Here is a 14,110-nt window from a genome sequence, read left to right as displayed (position 1 = left end):
ATCGAAAATCGAATCTGGGTCCCTCACATGGGAATCTGTCGCGTTGACCCCCCGTCTAGCGAGTCGGAAAAAGTTAGTATCATATATTCTAATTTAAATTGATTCCAGTACCACAGATGCCCAATAGTTCGTTTCGTGAGCAAGAATTCTCGATCGTTCAAACATAATCCTGTGTTTATTTGACTGGCTGTGTCCGTCCACAGCCGCGTTTTCGAAATTCCCTATTTAATATTAGGCTGATACTCAACACAGGGACCGGAAACAGTCCGTATAGACTGCTGCAAATGACTTCCATCACACTCGCAAGGTATATTATAAATCAGTGGTACTCATTTTTAACAGGTCGCGTTTCCTTTAATTTTCCTGGGTGGCCGGGAAACTGGTCAAATTCTCTACCTTTTTACGACTCTGACCGTCTGATTAGTTACTGAATCGTAGAATGGATGTCATGTTGTGTGTTGATGCTCCAGGCTCGGTTGAACGACACCGCATCTTTGTTACCTCGTCAGCGTCGACGTAATGTTATGACTTAGACTCTGGCCATGAGAGAGGCTGCGGTATTGACGGTATCCTCGCCGACCCCACTCAGTGTGCAGCGCGCAGTTACGCGGGAGATAATATATTTAACTATCCCATCAGGCGATCTCTCTCTTCCATCGCTCACTGGCTCGACGAAAATTCGCCACCCTAGGGCCATGGATTCTCTTGACCTCACTGCCTGTGACTCTGATTGACTGGCGCCTCTTTTTAAGCAGCCACACTCAAAGGTTCCACACCAGGCTCAGTGAATTTACAGACTCATACCAACTTCAGGCCAGGAGAGTGCAGTGAGGTAATTAGGACGTATCACAATGCCATTAAGTATTCCTACGTGTCGGTGACTTATCGGATTGTATCAGGAGCTGCAAATCGTTGTTTATATCCCAATTACTATTAAGAGTACATGTTGTGAATATACTTATTAAAGTTTTACCTTCTTGTAGATGTCTCATTGTCTTTATTGGTCACTTCGGCTACAGTCAAACCAGGTATAACCATCGGAAGCTTGGGATTTTATCCGAATTGGAGATTTTATCCGAATCTGATGCGTAAAGATAACTGAACGTTTTATCCAACACCCTGCTTTATTTCTGTTTTGACCTGGCGAACTATTTTCGTCCGACCACAACAGTAGGTACTTTGCCTGCTATGGGAGAAGGTCGTCACACTAAAAAAAATGAACTTTTAGTTCATTTTATTATACAAATGAATAAAAGATTTACTTAACTTTGACACACCTCTTTGTCATTGGTGTATTTGGTAATTCATAGCTGTCATTGACTGGCAAAGCATCACATGATGCACTAATTAATAAACTGTTCTCTCGGTGAACAATGTTTAGAAGTTACAAAGGTATATGTCGATCTGAACCTTTAACTGTCACGTCCTACACGGTGATGCTGCTGTAGCTGAGGTCTCGAATTGGGCAGAGCTGTTGCTAACTCTACATTATGTTGACCTCAGCGTGAGGGCACTGCTATGAGCAGAGGGGAGGCGTATTCTTCAGGAGCGCCTCCTGTTCATCTTTGGTTATTGCAGAGAGCCCTTGCTAATATCTGTCGGAACTATCTCCTACGCTACCACAATTTCATTGTTAAATAGCAGTTTTATTCCTATGTATGTATAAAATTACATTCATATTTCCGCGTCAAACAAAATTGGAGAGTAAAGAGACTAAGATAGTCGATTCCTTACATACTGCAGAACCGTATCCCAGAAGCTGATCTATTGTACGATTATCATGAGAAAACATGGCCATTTCTCCAAAATGGCGACAATTGTTAGTATGTATTGAAAATTCGAACGTCGCCTCCTTCTTAAAGGAGGTGTCTTGATAAAGAAAACATTTATTTCCCTTCACGTCGGTTGGCGCCAAGACATGACGAGAAACCTCTAAGGCAAGAGGGCATTTCTGCTTTCTGTGTCCTAGCTGGCAGAACTCGACCGGTGCCTCTCTTAGAAATTGGCAGACCTACAGTTTGAGGGCGGAAGCTTATTGCGTACCGGTCTTCCCGAGACGCAGCACTCTCAGCCCAATTTCCTCGTTCGGACATCTGCGGCTCGACACTCGAAAGACGTCCCAATTATAGCATTTGACTCGAAGCACCTGCCGCCTAGAGTACCGTTACAGTATACACTGTTCATTACTTTGGACAGAGACGCGTGATTGAGGCTGCCATAAAGCGCCACTGTTTTAACGCAGCGCCAGCAACTCTTTTGACCAGGAGCTTTGTTGCAGCCATGTGGATGCTGTAAACCACCTTCGATATCGTCATCTGGTAAGAAGACATCACAAAGACTCCCCTTTTTTCGCTTCGATCGAAATCTCAAGAGTACAATGATCAATCTCATTCCCAAACAGAACCTACAGTGTAAAGGTTAAATTTGGCTTCTGGAGTACCGGTACGTTATCTCCCACTTTGTGACCACTGCTTGGTTTGTAATTTACTAATAATGCTTGTTACCCTTTAAAGGTCACTGTTTTGCTTAAGGTTGTCTGCGGTGAGTCCTTGGCTCCAACCACACTTTTATGAAAGCCGCTCTTGGCTGTGTAAAATTTGTCTGCTGTAAGATATATTTTAATGATAACCTTTGTCATTGTTTAACTCCTGTCCACCTGATCAGCTTCTTAATGAAAAAAATTCGAACCGCCTGCAGGTAGGGACGAGTTCGATTGCATTACGCGGTGAGACAGATTGGATCATCATCATCAGCAGCAGCAGCAGCAGCCAATTCAATCATTAGATGATGTGGCCTCTTCGAGTTGTGGATTCAGGTAGGCTTTCAGAAGTCTTCTCCAAGTGGGATGGTCTTGGGCAGTTCTCTGCCAGGTGTTACCAGCGATCATCTTGATGTCTTTGTCCCATCTGTCTGGTGGTCTTCCTCTAGGCCTCCGGTGCTCTCTCGGACTCCACTCCAGTACTAGCTTCGTCCATCTGTTGTCTGAGACAGACTGGATATCATAATTCATTTTACAACAAGACTCTCGTTCAAGCACAGTTACGAAACTGGAAACGTAATGATACAGCCCTATGAACGATTTGAAGATGCCAGCGTTCAAAGCACACAAATTATGAAGATGTAGAAGAAAGGATCATGCTAGGTCAAAGAGAATGTTGAAATTAACGTCCTGGCTTATTTCCGTGGTACTCTGAAAGATTTGCCTAACCATGGTGAAATTTAATATCTCCAGTAGTGCTAAACGATGTAATAAATTCAATATCGTACGAACAAAGACGCACATATGTATTGGAAAAGTCTATCCGTCGTTATGGTACCGAGGTGTGGACTTTATATAAATGACAAGAGCAGACTAGTAACCAACGAGATGTATTTTATAAACCAAACAGCAGGCTACACAAAATGGGACAACAAAAAGAAATAAAGGTGTCCTACATAAACCTGAATTGCAACCTTTATTACAGTAAAATGGCTACAACATGAAGATAGCCTACACAAGAATCCCAAAAACCGATCTCAACTACTGACCCAACGGCAGGAAGATCTGGGATGTTCTATAAGTGATGGAAAGAGAATACACATTTAAACATTTAAAACTGGGCACACTACGTGGTGAAAGTCCATATTATATTTAAGAATAATGCGCAACAAGAAGTGGAAGGAGCTTGTTTTATTTGTATTAAGATGAATTACAAGGTAACATCAACCTAACAATTTAACAAACAAAATTGCTCATCGGTAAATTCCAAAGTATTGTTTCGTATTGTGTTAACAACGAGTAGTGTGTGTTTATAGCGTAATGAATAGTTATACCCCTCAAATGAATGCATTCGGGTGCCACATTATACGGACGGCTAGCTCCAGTTCGTTTCTACACGATTTATACCACTATTTATTATATTAAAACCGATTTGCGGCACAGAGAAGTTACGCATACTTTTTAAAAAGTCAGACAATCAGTTGTACATTCATCTTCAAAACTATATCCTATAAATATTTTAAAGATTCCCTACAAATACAATCGGCCTTTTCCTCCTTCAGTGCTATGACTTTGCACACATTTAACTGCCAGCACGAATTAGCCTGGTGTTGCAGTGGTGCAGGAAAAAATGAAATAATACAGTTTTCTCAAACTCATATCGTAAATAAGGCTCCACCTTCAATAGATAATTGATGTACTTTATACTTTCGTCAGGAAAAATGATACCCAGGACATCTACAAAAATTACGTGTGTAGTTTTGTATTATGATCTGTAATTCTACGAATTATAGTAAAAGGAGTTTCCTCGAGATTGCCACTGATCGTTTCGTACAAAAGGTCATCGACGGACGGACATGGATTTCTCTCTAAATTTACCCTAATGGTGCAGTCATTGCCGCACGGAAACATCGTGCCGGTTGCCTATGTGCTGGACTACAGGCGCAAGTTCAGCAGCAGAACCCGCGACTACAGCGGAATACGCAGTAGCAAAGTGTTTTTTTCAGTAGCTTATTAAGAATAGGCACCTCGACTGTAATGACATTTACAAATGCGCACCATATTAAAAAACGGGTTTGTAATTTCCATTATTATCGTATCATCAATATATTATTATTACTATTATTATTATTATTACAATACTGTTGGGAAATGACACATTGTTCCATGTAGTTACCGTATTTTTCGGAAAATACAAAACATTCTTTACGTTTTTGTGTTTGCTTCGTAAGGTGTGTGAAGTCCAAATTCTCTTGTGCACGTCTCGTAATGAGTAGTAAAAGTTAAAAAATAAAGGAAGAAACGAAAAATAGTGCCATTGTAAGAAATAATATTAAATATTAACTTCTTTATTATTTTATTCAAAAATTCGATTTGCCATATCCTTTAACTGTTTTAAATTGCAATTTCTCAAAAAAATATTTTTGGACCTGACACACTTTACGCAGCAAACACAGATTTATTTATTGCTCATACGTGCTCTCTACATACGTCCATATCCATGTAAACCAGCACTGATTCAAAATACATTGATCACGCAAAATTCAGCTCGCGTTCTTCATTCGTGGTATTCTCAGTGTCGCAAATAGAGATCTCTGTTGATCCACTGTGGTTACGGGGCAGCGCCCGATAGAATTTATACCAAGGAAAATCGCCAAACATCCGTATGTTTTGAGCAGTTATTTTATATAGACAACCAGTTTCGGCATCTCTTTAACGTCCCCTTCAGGACCCTACCAATTCCATGAACAGACGACAAGTTGTTGTCAAGCCTTAGAAGTAAACACTCCAAGAACGAATTCACGAAATCCTTATATTAACGGCTCCAGTTATGAAAGTATCGATATATCTGATTACCCAAAAAATAACTTTTCAAAACATACGGCGTACTGACGATTTTCCTTGGTAAATAACCATTTCAAGCCAACGATCGTTTCAGTTGGACAAGAGGCCGTAATCCATCCTACGTAAACACAACCCAAATTATTATGGAGCCACCACCAGCTTGCACAGTGCCTTGTCCACAACCTGAGTCCATGTTCAAAATGTGTGTGAAATCTTATGGGACTTAACTGCTAAAGTCATCAGTCCCTAAGCTTATACACTACTTAATTTAAATTATCCTAAGGACAAACACACACACCCATGCCCGAGGGAGGACTCGAACCTCCGCCGGGATCAGCCGCACAGTCTATGATTGCAGCGCCTTAGATCGCTCGGCTAATCCCGCGCGGCTGAGTCCATGACTTCGTGGGGTCTGGGCCAAGTTCGAACCCTATCATCAACCCTTAGCAACTGAAATCGGGACTGATCAGACCAGGCCACGGTTTTCCTGTCTTCTAGGGTCCGACCGATATAGTCACGAGACGAGGAGAGGCGCTGCAGACGATGGCGTGCTGTTAGCAAAGGCACTCGCGTCGATTGTTAACACCAGATTTCGTCGCACTGTGGTAACGGATACATTAGTCATAAATCATACATTGATTTCTGCGGTTATTTCACGCATTGTTGCTTGTCTGTTAGCACTGACAATTCTACGCAAACGCCGCTGCTCTCGCAACTGCGTTGCCCGTGGTGAGAGGTAATGCCTGAAATACGCTACTCTCGGCACACTCTTGACTCTATGGGTCTCGGAATATTGATTTCCCTGACGATTTCCTAAATGGAATGTCCGATGCGCCTAGCTCCAACGATCATTCCGCGTTCAAACTCTGTTATTTCCCACCGAGTGCCCAAAATCACGTCGAAAACCTTTCCACATGAATCGCCTGGCAATGCACTGCCCTTTTGTACCTTGTGTATGCGGTACTGAAGCCATCTATATATGCGTATTTCGTTGTCCCATGACATTTGTCACCTTAGTACGCACACTATCAATCATTTTGGGAACGAAGTAGGTGAACCGAATTCGTAAACTCGGTTTTGATAAAGAAACTGCGTCACTGGACACAGGTTAAAAATTTACTTTTTTCCCAAAAGAGGGAGCGGAAAAGAAATTCGGTAAATGCAAAAGAAGACGGAAGTGTGATAAAGACGTAAAAAGAATGCCGAAAGGTCTCCTTCAATCTTTTCAGTAATACTTTCAAACACCATACAGGTCACCAGATACTGGAATATTCATGTCTATAGAGAGAGATAAGAAAACGTAATAGTTGTTATGCGTTACATGACTTGAAACTTGGTGGGATATGTAAGAATCTGATTCCAATAGTCACTAGTACCTCAGTTATGAAGTAACCGTTCGTGTCAAGATGAATGAAGGACCACGGACAGCGTAAACAGAATGTCTCAGTTAATGCTCCACTTCATTTAGCCCTAGTTTACTGCCGTTTGTCACCGTTCCGAATAACAATCGGCTACAAAGCACTGAGAGTTTGCAGCTGAATACGCAACGACGCCGCACTTCCACACCCAGTGACTCACAGCCGACTGCAGCGCCACAAAAGTAAAAAGTAACTCGAGCAGACCCGTAGGAAGTGCAGGTGAAGGCGGTGCCGGGTCCACAGTCGAAATGCGACTTCGTCACGCTCGTTACTCATCTCGAAGGCCGTCGCTCGCGCCGCTGCACTGCGGGCTGTATTCGGTGCGGCCACCGTCACCAGACTAACAGACACGTTATAAACAAACCAGCGCGTTTCTGCTGTTACCTTGAGCATCTGCGCCACGACTGTACACCACTCACGTAACCTCTTCCTAATTCAACTGTACATAGATAAGAGCTGACCATTTCTAGCTTAGCATACGATCAGAACACGAAATATGGGCATACCAGCTACAGTCGAACGACGCAGTTCCTTCTGAAGACGAACAATGCAGAGGGCGTAGAGGATCACCCGTCATCACAAGTTACGAGTTGTGTAGGGAAAGGAACGCAAAAGTAAGGGCCGTCCTGAAGCGAAAACATCGCGTAAGGAAGTGATATTTCCGTAACGACTTCTGAGAAACAACTATCCGTAAAGGTCAGGGATTTAAACTGTGCAACACATAATAAACTAACAGATAACAGTCTATTATCTTTTACTGTCAGCTTCTCACACGGTTCATATACTAGCAAGCCACAGGTTACAGCTCGTGTAGACAGAGGCTGATTTGCTTTTATGAGTTTGTGACCAGGTGATTCTTTAACTACTATTGAAACGCAGCAAAACCATTTCCCACTTGTTTTGTCACTTTGTACAGTTCGACCTTAACGGAACCTACAAGCAATTATTCGGAGGCCAAATATCGCATGATCTCACGGTTCGGTTAACGCACATACTGCGACTTGAAACAGATGGCCCTCGGAGAAAAATGAAGAAATAGCTCATTTTCTGGTGGTTTCCTGTCGGAATGATCTCTATGTTCATATCGTATGCCTGCTTCCATCCCATACATTGTGTTTACGATAGATCCTGTTGCTTTTTCAGAGGTCGTGCGGTAGCGTTCTCGCTTCCCACGCCCTGGTTTCCGGGTTCGATTCCCGGCGGGGTCAGGGATTTTCTCTGCCTCGTGATGACTGGGTGTTGTGTGCCGTCCTTAGGTTAGTTAGGTTTAAGTAATTCTAAGTTCTAGGGGACTGATGACCATAGATGTTAAGTCCCATAGTGCTCAGAGCCATTTGAACCATTTTTTTGCTTTTTCAGACAGTCACTTCCTAATAAAAGAAAAGAGGAAATAAATATATATTCGAAATGAAAGATAAATCTTTACATTCTTTGGTAAAAGCATGCGTGCAGCTTATATTTTTCTATAAGTTGAAGGTAGTGATATCCACAGAAAACGTCTCCTAATATTTTATATAAGCATTGCTTTTTATTATTTTCTGCATTATTCACGTAAAACAGAATAAATATCCAAGTGCTGTTTTCTTTCATTTCTTTTCGATTTGGCATGAAGTCAAAAACCGTAATAGTTATAAATGGTTCAAATGGCTCTGAGCACTATGGGACAACATCTGAGGTCATCAGTCCCCTAGAACTTAGAACTACTTAAACCTAACTAACCTAAGAACATCACACACATCCATGTCCGAGGCAGGATTCGAACCTGCGACCATAGCGCTCGGGCGGTTCCAGACTGAAGCACCTAGAACCGCTCGGTCACTCCGGCCGGCAACAGTTATACTCGTGAAGGTACCCCACATTGTTGTTTAGTGGGTGTGGGTTATCGTTCCCTTCCTTCCTACTAACAGAGAAATGTTTAGCACGTCTGTGTGTCATTTTAATGTCTGGAATGAGAACTTCGTACACCACGTAAGACTGAGTATGAAATGAAGAGAGAATCTAATATGGTTTACACCCCTAAATGAAGGCCACCGATCTTTAAGTCTCCATCTAAAGAATAGATCACCATCAGCTTATCGTGTCATGTCATACGACATTAAACAGAAAAGGCGCTTGTTGCTAAAACACAGTAAAGTTTAGATGACACGTCGGTACGCCATTACCTCTACACCGTACGAATCCAGATTTAAGGAAGTGATAATGTCTTCCACGACTTGTATTCTACTAGCTGCGTTTAGCATCTTTGCATTGTTTTTATCCCACGAAGCATCTTTCACTATAAACACTAAGGCAAAGACACAGCACCACTAAACCTCTTCCGCCAGCACCCAAAATACTGAAATACCGGTATTAAACTAATTAAAAATAGCCTTTTCTTTTCATTGTCAGTGATATGTGATACGTCACTACAGCATCTGACATGTGACAATCCTCGTGGATATAAAATCACTGGAGTACGGTGCACCTGAAAGACGACGCTTAGTGGCAGGTTAGGTCTCACGCCAGTCCGTAGAAGGTCTCGAACTGCCGACCGTCCCGGTTACCGTCTATTTGCATCAGCCAGCAGAGCTAACGAGGCTGGAAAGGCATCTGCGTATCCAGACATTGCTTAAAAAGGTAAGGGCATCCAAGGGAGGGTCTTGGTGCCGTGATCACGCACCCGTCTCAATGCTACTAAATACGTAGTCTGGTACTGGAAACGTACCAAAGAATACGGTTTTGGGCCTCAACCAAATCAGAGAATAATTACAGATGTCGATGAATTCATTTCGTAGTGTCGTGTTGTATACATACATGTCTACAGGAGGATTTGTCAGTGACCGATTAAACGCCATAGTGCCTGTAACTTAAAGTACAGTCAATAAGGTCAAAATCGAGCGGTCGTAAACCCAAAAGTTGTTTGACACAATACTGCGCTACCAGACAGTATCCATATGACTTCAGCGAACAGACTAAATAAGGAGTCTAACTTCATGCTGACGAACAGGTTGTGTGGGAGCCTAAGTAAAATGTGACCAGCAGTTACGTAAAGTAACTTGCGAAAACTCGTCCTACAACAAGAACAGCGAGGGAAGTTGTTCAGTCGTATTTGAATATACAAGCATCTTCTTAATGGGGCAACAATAGCAACGACGCACTCCTAAAACGATATGGCTCCTTTAAATGGTCCATACAGAAAAAGTGTAGATTCAATCGCAGAAGGACGCACACATACTTCGATTAAAACTTCCAGGTTGACAGGGCGTAGTCGATATGTAAAACATTCCTCTAACGTTTCGTATCCGGCTGCGGGAGACATCATCGGAGGTGAAGCAGCAAACTGCAGTCAGAGCTCGAGGGAGCGCCGAGCATATAGGCAGCGTAGAGGGCACCACAGTCCATCACGTGACGCCGGCTAAGCGAAGATCATCACTGGTAGTGCCAATGTTCTCGATTGAAAGCAGTCGATCGTCAACTTGTCGGTGCAAAGGAGACGTCCACATTTTATATAATTTGACACCTTTCTCTTTTGTGTTAAAATTAGTACGGTGTTCATAAATCTCAATAGTGTCTCTCTATATATGATCGCATGATGATGCGATGTTTTCGATATGACGCTCGTCTCACAGAATTTTTGTAGATATATTCGGCGCTCCTTCGAGTTCTGTTTGAAGTTGGCCGCTTCACTTCCAAGTATATCTCCCGCAGCCAGAGGCGATACGTTAGGGGGAAGTTTTACATTTCGACCACGGCCTGTCAGTCCAGAACTTTTGAGTGAAGTTAACACCAAAAGTGAAAGCCTACATTGTATGACTGATGCAAAAGTAGTTTTCACTGGCCTTGAAAGAAGTTCCTATAATTGGCTTGAAGGGACGAGAGAGAAATCCAGACAGCCCAAACGAAAGTAATTCACCAGTGTAGTAGAAACAATATTTGAATCTTGACTGAACGCACAGGCGCTTTCACAGGGATCTGTATGCACATCAGTTTTTTGTGCAGAATTGGTAGTATTGGGAAGTGGTAGCATGGACCAAAACAAGAAAAAATGTCCAGCAAACATCTGCTCTAAAACACATACTTTAAGAGCTATGAGCACTCGTTCATCTTCATTACTTTGAAATACAACTCTTCTAATGAACAAATGCTCATAACTTTTAAGGTATGCATTTTAGAGCAGATGTTTACTGGACATTTTTTTTCCTTGTTGTCCGCAGCTCGTGGTCGTGCGGTAGCGTTCTCGCTTCCCGCGCCCGGGTTCCCGGATTCGATTCCCGGCGGGGTCAGGGATTTTCTCTGCCTCGTGATGGCTGGGTGTTGTATGACGTCCTTCGGTTAGTTGGGTTTAAGTAGTTCTAAGTTCTAGGGGACTGATGACCATAGATGTTAAGTCCCATAGTGCTCAGAGCCATTTTTTCTTGTTTTGGTCCATACTACCACTTCCCAAAATGTGGAATGCAAAAACCTTGCAGTAGAAGAGATTTGTTTCACAGTATCGAAGATCAAGAATTGCTTGCTCATAGCTCTCAAGGTATGCATTTTAGAGCCCATGCTTACTTTTTTATTTCGAATGATCATTCCTCTCAGGGCCCTGAATATTGAGCATCACTTCTGAAACATTCTGTATATGCACAACAGTGACAAACGTTGCCGATATGCGATGTGTATGTTCCAGTCACTCACCGTACTTGGAGCTGACAGCAATAACGCCCACTGTACGCTTCGTCCTCAGGCTTGTGTACAGTACCGCTAGGTGCCATCTCGGGTTTATTTTACCGGCGGTGTTAGTTGTAGGTTTAACAGTGATACACAACAGTCAGAATAGATTTACCGATGAAGAGATGGCCGATATTCGTCTCGCTCACGGATTCAGTTAACGATACGGGAGAGCGGCGCAACGACCATATTCAGAGCTGTTCCTTCAGGCCCGTCAGAGTACATTTGAATCTGTACTTGGGAGCCTATGACAAACCAGATCCTCCCTTGATCTCATAGTATAGGCTTTTTCACCGTTATATTTCCACAGAAACTAAGGCAATTGTAACAAACCAAAAAAATCATACTTATATTACTATGTAACGAGCTAATACACTCACAGAATATCCGTAAATAATCTCCGAAATTTTGTTGATGGAGTTTGGATTTTCCATGTGTAACCCTCTAAATGCTATGATGTAGATAACGTGCATCTCTATCACAGTTTAATCTCAAGACGACTTAATAACTGTATAAAACTCTAATAGTGACTGATTGTTATGTGATTAAACCTGATGAGTAGATATTTTGTATTTAAAACGACTGGCAGTTATATGTATCTTTTCTGACAGCTCCAATAACTCTAGAATGTTTGGATAACTCTCGCGATACGATAGAAAGTTGTTGACCGAACCACTGAGTACTAACTCGGTCAAGGTTGGAGGAGGAAGGCGGCCGTGACCTTGTCGCAGAAACCACTTAAAAACTAAAATCAGCGTGGCAGTGAACCACCGGAATACTACTCTTAATTCTTACCCACTACACCATTTCACTCGGTCATTCATTCTGGGTCACTAACAAAGTCTACAGTGATTTTCTTTGTTAGGTTCGAAGCGTAATTGAAGAAGCAATGGTTCAGCCATCAATGAAAAACAGTTTTCGTCTGAAGAAAATAGATATCAACAGTCTTAATTTTATCTAATAATTTTATGTAGCTACCGGTTTCAGCGTCTCATTGGCATCATCTTCAGGCTCATAAACACGAAACTGCGTAACTCATATGGTCGTTTTTGTTATTGTAGGGACCGCTATATCCAGCTAGTTTCCGTAGACTTCTAAAAACTTCTCGGTTGACGTTGACCCTTCGCAACTCTAACGACAACTGTTGGGAAGGCTTAGGCTGGCAGTTGTCGTTAGAGATGTGACCGAGAATTTTGTAGAAGTCTACGAAATACGGTTGGATTTAGTGGTCCGTATAATAGAACTACCGACTAGACGATTTACCAAGTTTCGTATATAGGGTCCTGAAGATAGTGCTAATGAGGCACCACAACTGGTAGATAAATAAAATTGTTAAATAAAAGTACGGCTGTTGGTATATATTTTCTTCAAGTCTTGGACCAGCCGCAGTCCCATTCCATTTACACAAGCTGGAGTTACAGAAACGGAATATTTCTCGCAGTTTCTGTGCCATACATACGTGTACGTATTATTCACCAAAACACCCGTCGGAGACTTTCCCATTATCTGATATCGTTTCGAAGAAATTACCTTGCTGTTTCACTTTTTAAGAACTAAAATTGGGTTTAATCCGGAAAAGCGCGTTAAATATGTCGCGAATGTAAACATTAGGTTGCACAACCCTCTCTTGCCATAACCTCTGTTTGGCATTCACATTCGTTGTTTTCGCCAAATCACAACCAAATCGCCACCTTTCAATGTAACCTAGACCTCAGGCTACGCTACACATCAGTCACCAAACCAGTATTGCACTATCGTTTATAATTGTAAACACACGCTTGTTTTTTCCGTACCATGTCCACTTCCACAAACCAACAGTTTTGAGCTATTAAGGGGTTCCCCTGCAGCACACGCAACGCTGTCGCCGAAGGAAACACAGCGAAGGACGACATGTAGACGACGCTCGCCGGGCACGCGGCGAGCTTTTAGCACCTGTTGCCGCGCACTGCTAGTAAACAAAACAGGAAGACGCCCCGGTGGCAGCGAGCCAGAGTGAGTACTCACCGAGCGCGGCGGTCCTCCTCGGGGCGGCCGAGAGTAGGTAAACACGGCGGAGAGTGGCACAGCAGAGCACGAGGAAACACACGCGGCGCGGAGCGGACACAGAACGCACTGCGCTGGCGCTGGCGCTGGGGCGAACACGTCCGTAGCGCGCGCGGTCCGCGAAGCGACTGAGGGGCCGGGGCCCGCCGCGCCGCGCGGAGCGCCCGCTCGCTGCTCGGCGCCCAGTCTAGAGCTGGTACGGGGGAGGGGGGGGGGGGGGCGGCACAGCGGGCCAGGTCTGCCTCGCCGTGCTTCTCGTCCACCTACCGTAAACCGCCATAGGCACGCAATCGGCAGTGCTTTACACTGCAAGCGACATAGGTCTCGACCGTCTCACAGGGCAAAGGAAGGAAGGGCAGCTAAGGTACGATCTCTCGTCGACTACGATGTCATTAGAAACGGAGCACAAGCCCGAACTGGGCAAGGATGGTGAAGGACATCTAATGTGTCCACACGGCCACTTGCCTTGATGTAGGGAAATCACGGAAAAGATGCAGTGATGAGTACAGCCTCAATTTCAATGCAATTGCATGCTGTATAACTTGGCCCTCTGGGTTGGTTGGTTGGTTAGTTGATACAGGGGAGGGGACCAAGCGGCGAGGTTATCGATCCCCTGGTATTAGGGAAGGATGGA

The 14,110-nt window shown here is 43.4% G+C and overlaps 1 protein-coding gene across 1 annotated transcript in view; it reads right to left on the bottom strand.

Annotated features, from left to right (window-relative positions):
- The window catches only part of LOC126198978 (ras association domain-containing protein 10-like), a 1,181,222-nt gene extending 1,167,637 nt beyond the window's left edge, over nucleotides 1-13,585 (bottom strand). The window contains exon 1 of the mRNA XM_049935642.1: nucleotides 13,438-13,585. The gene's annotated coding sequence lies outside the window, so the exon portion shown is untranslated. The remainder of the gene's footprint in view (nucleotides 1-13,437) is intronic.
- Between the last annotated feature and the right edge of the window lie 525 nt (nucleotides 13,586-14,110).

The sequence above is a fragment of the Schistocerca nitens genome, chromosome 8 (assembly GCF_023898315.1).
Source record: "Schistocerca nitens isolate TAMUIC-IGC-003100 chromosome 8, iqSchNite1.1, whole genome shotgun sequence".
NCBI lineage: Eukaryota > Metazoa > Arthropoda > Insecta > Orthoptera > Acrididae > Schistocerca > Schistocerca nitens.
This window is presented reverse-complemented; position numbering and strand designations above follow the sequence as displayed.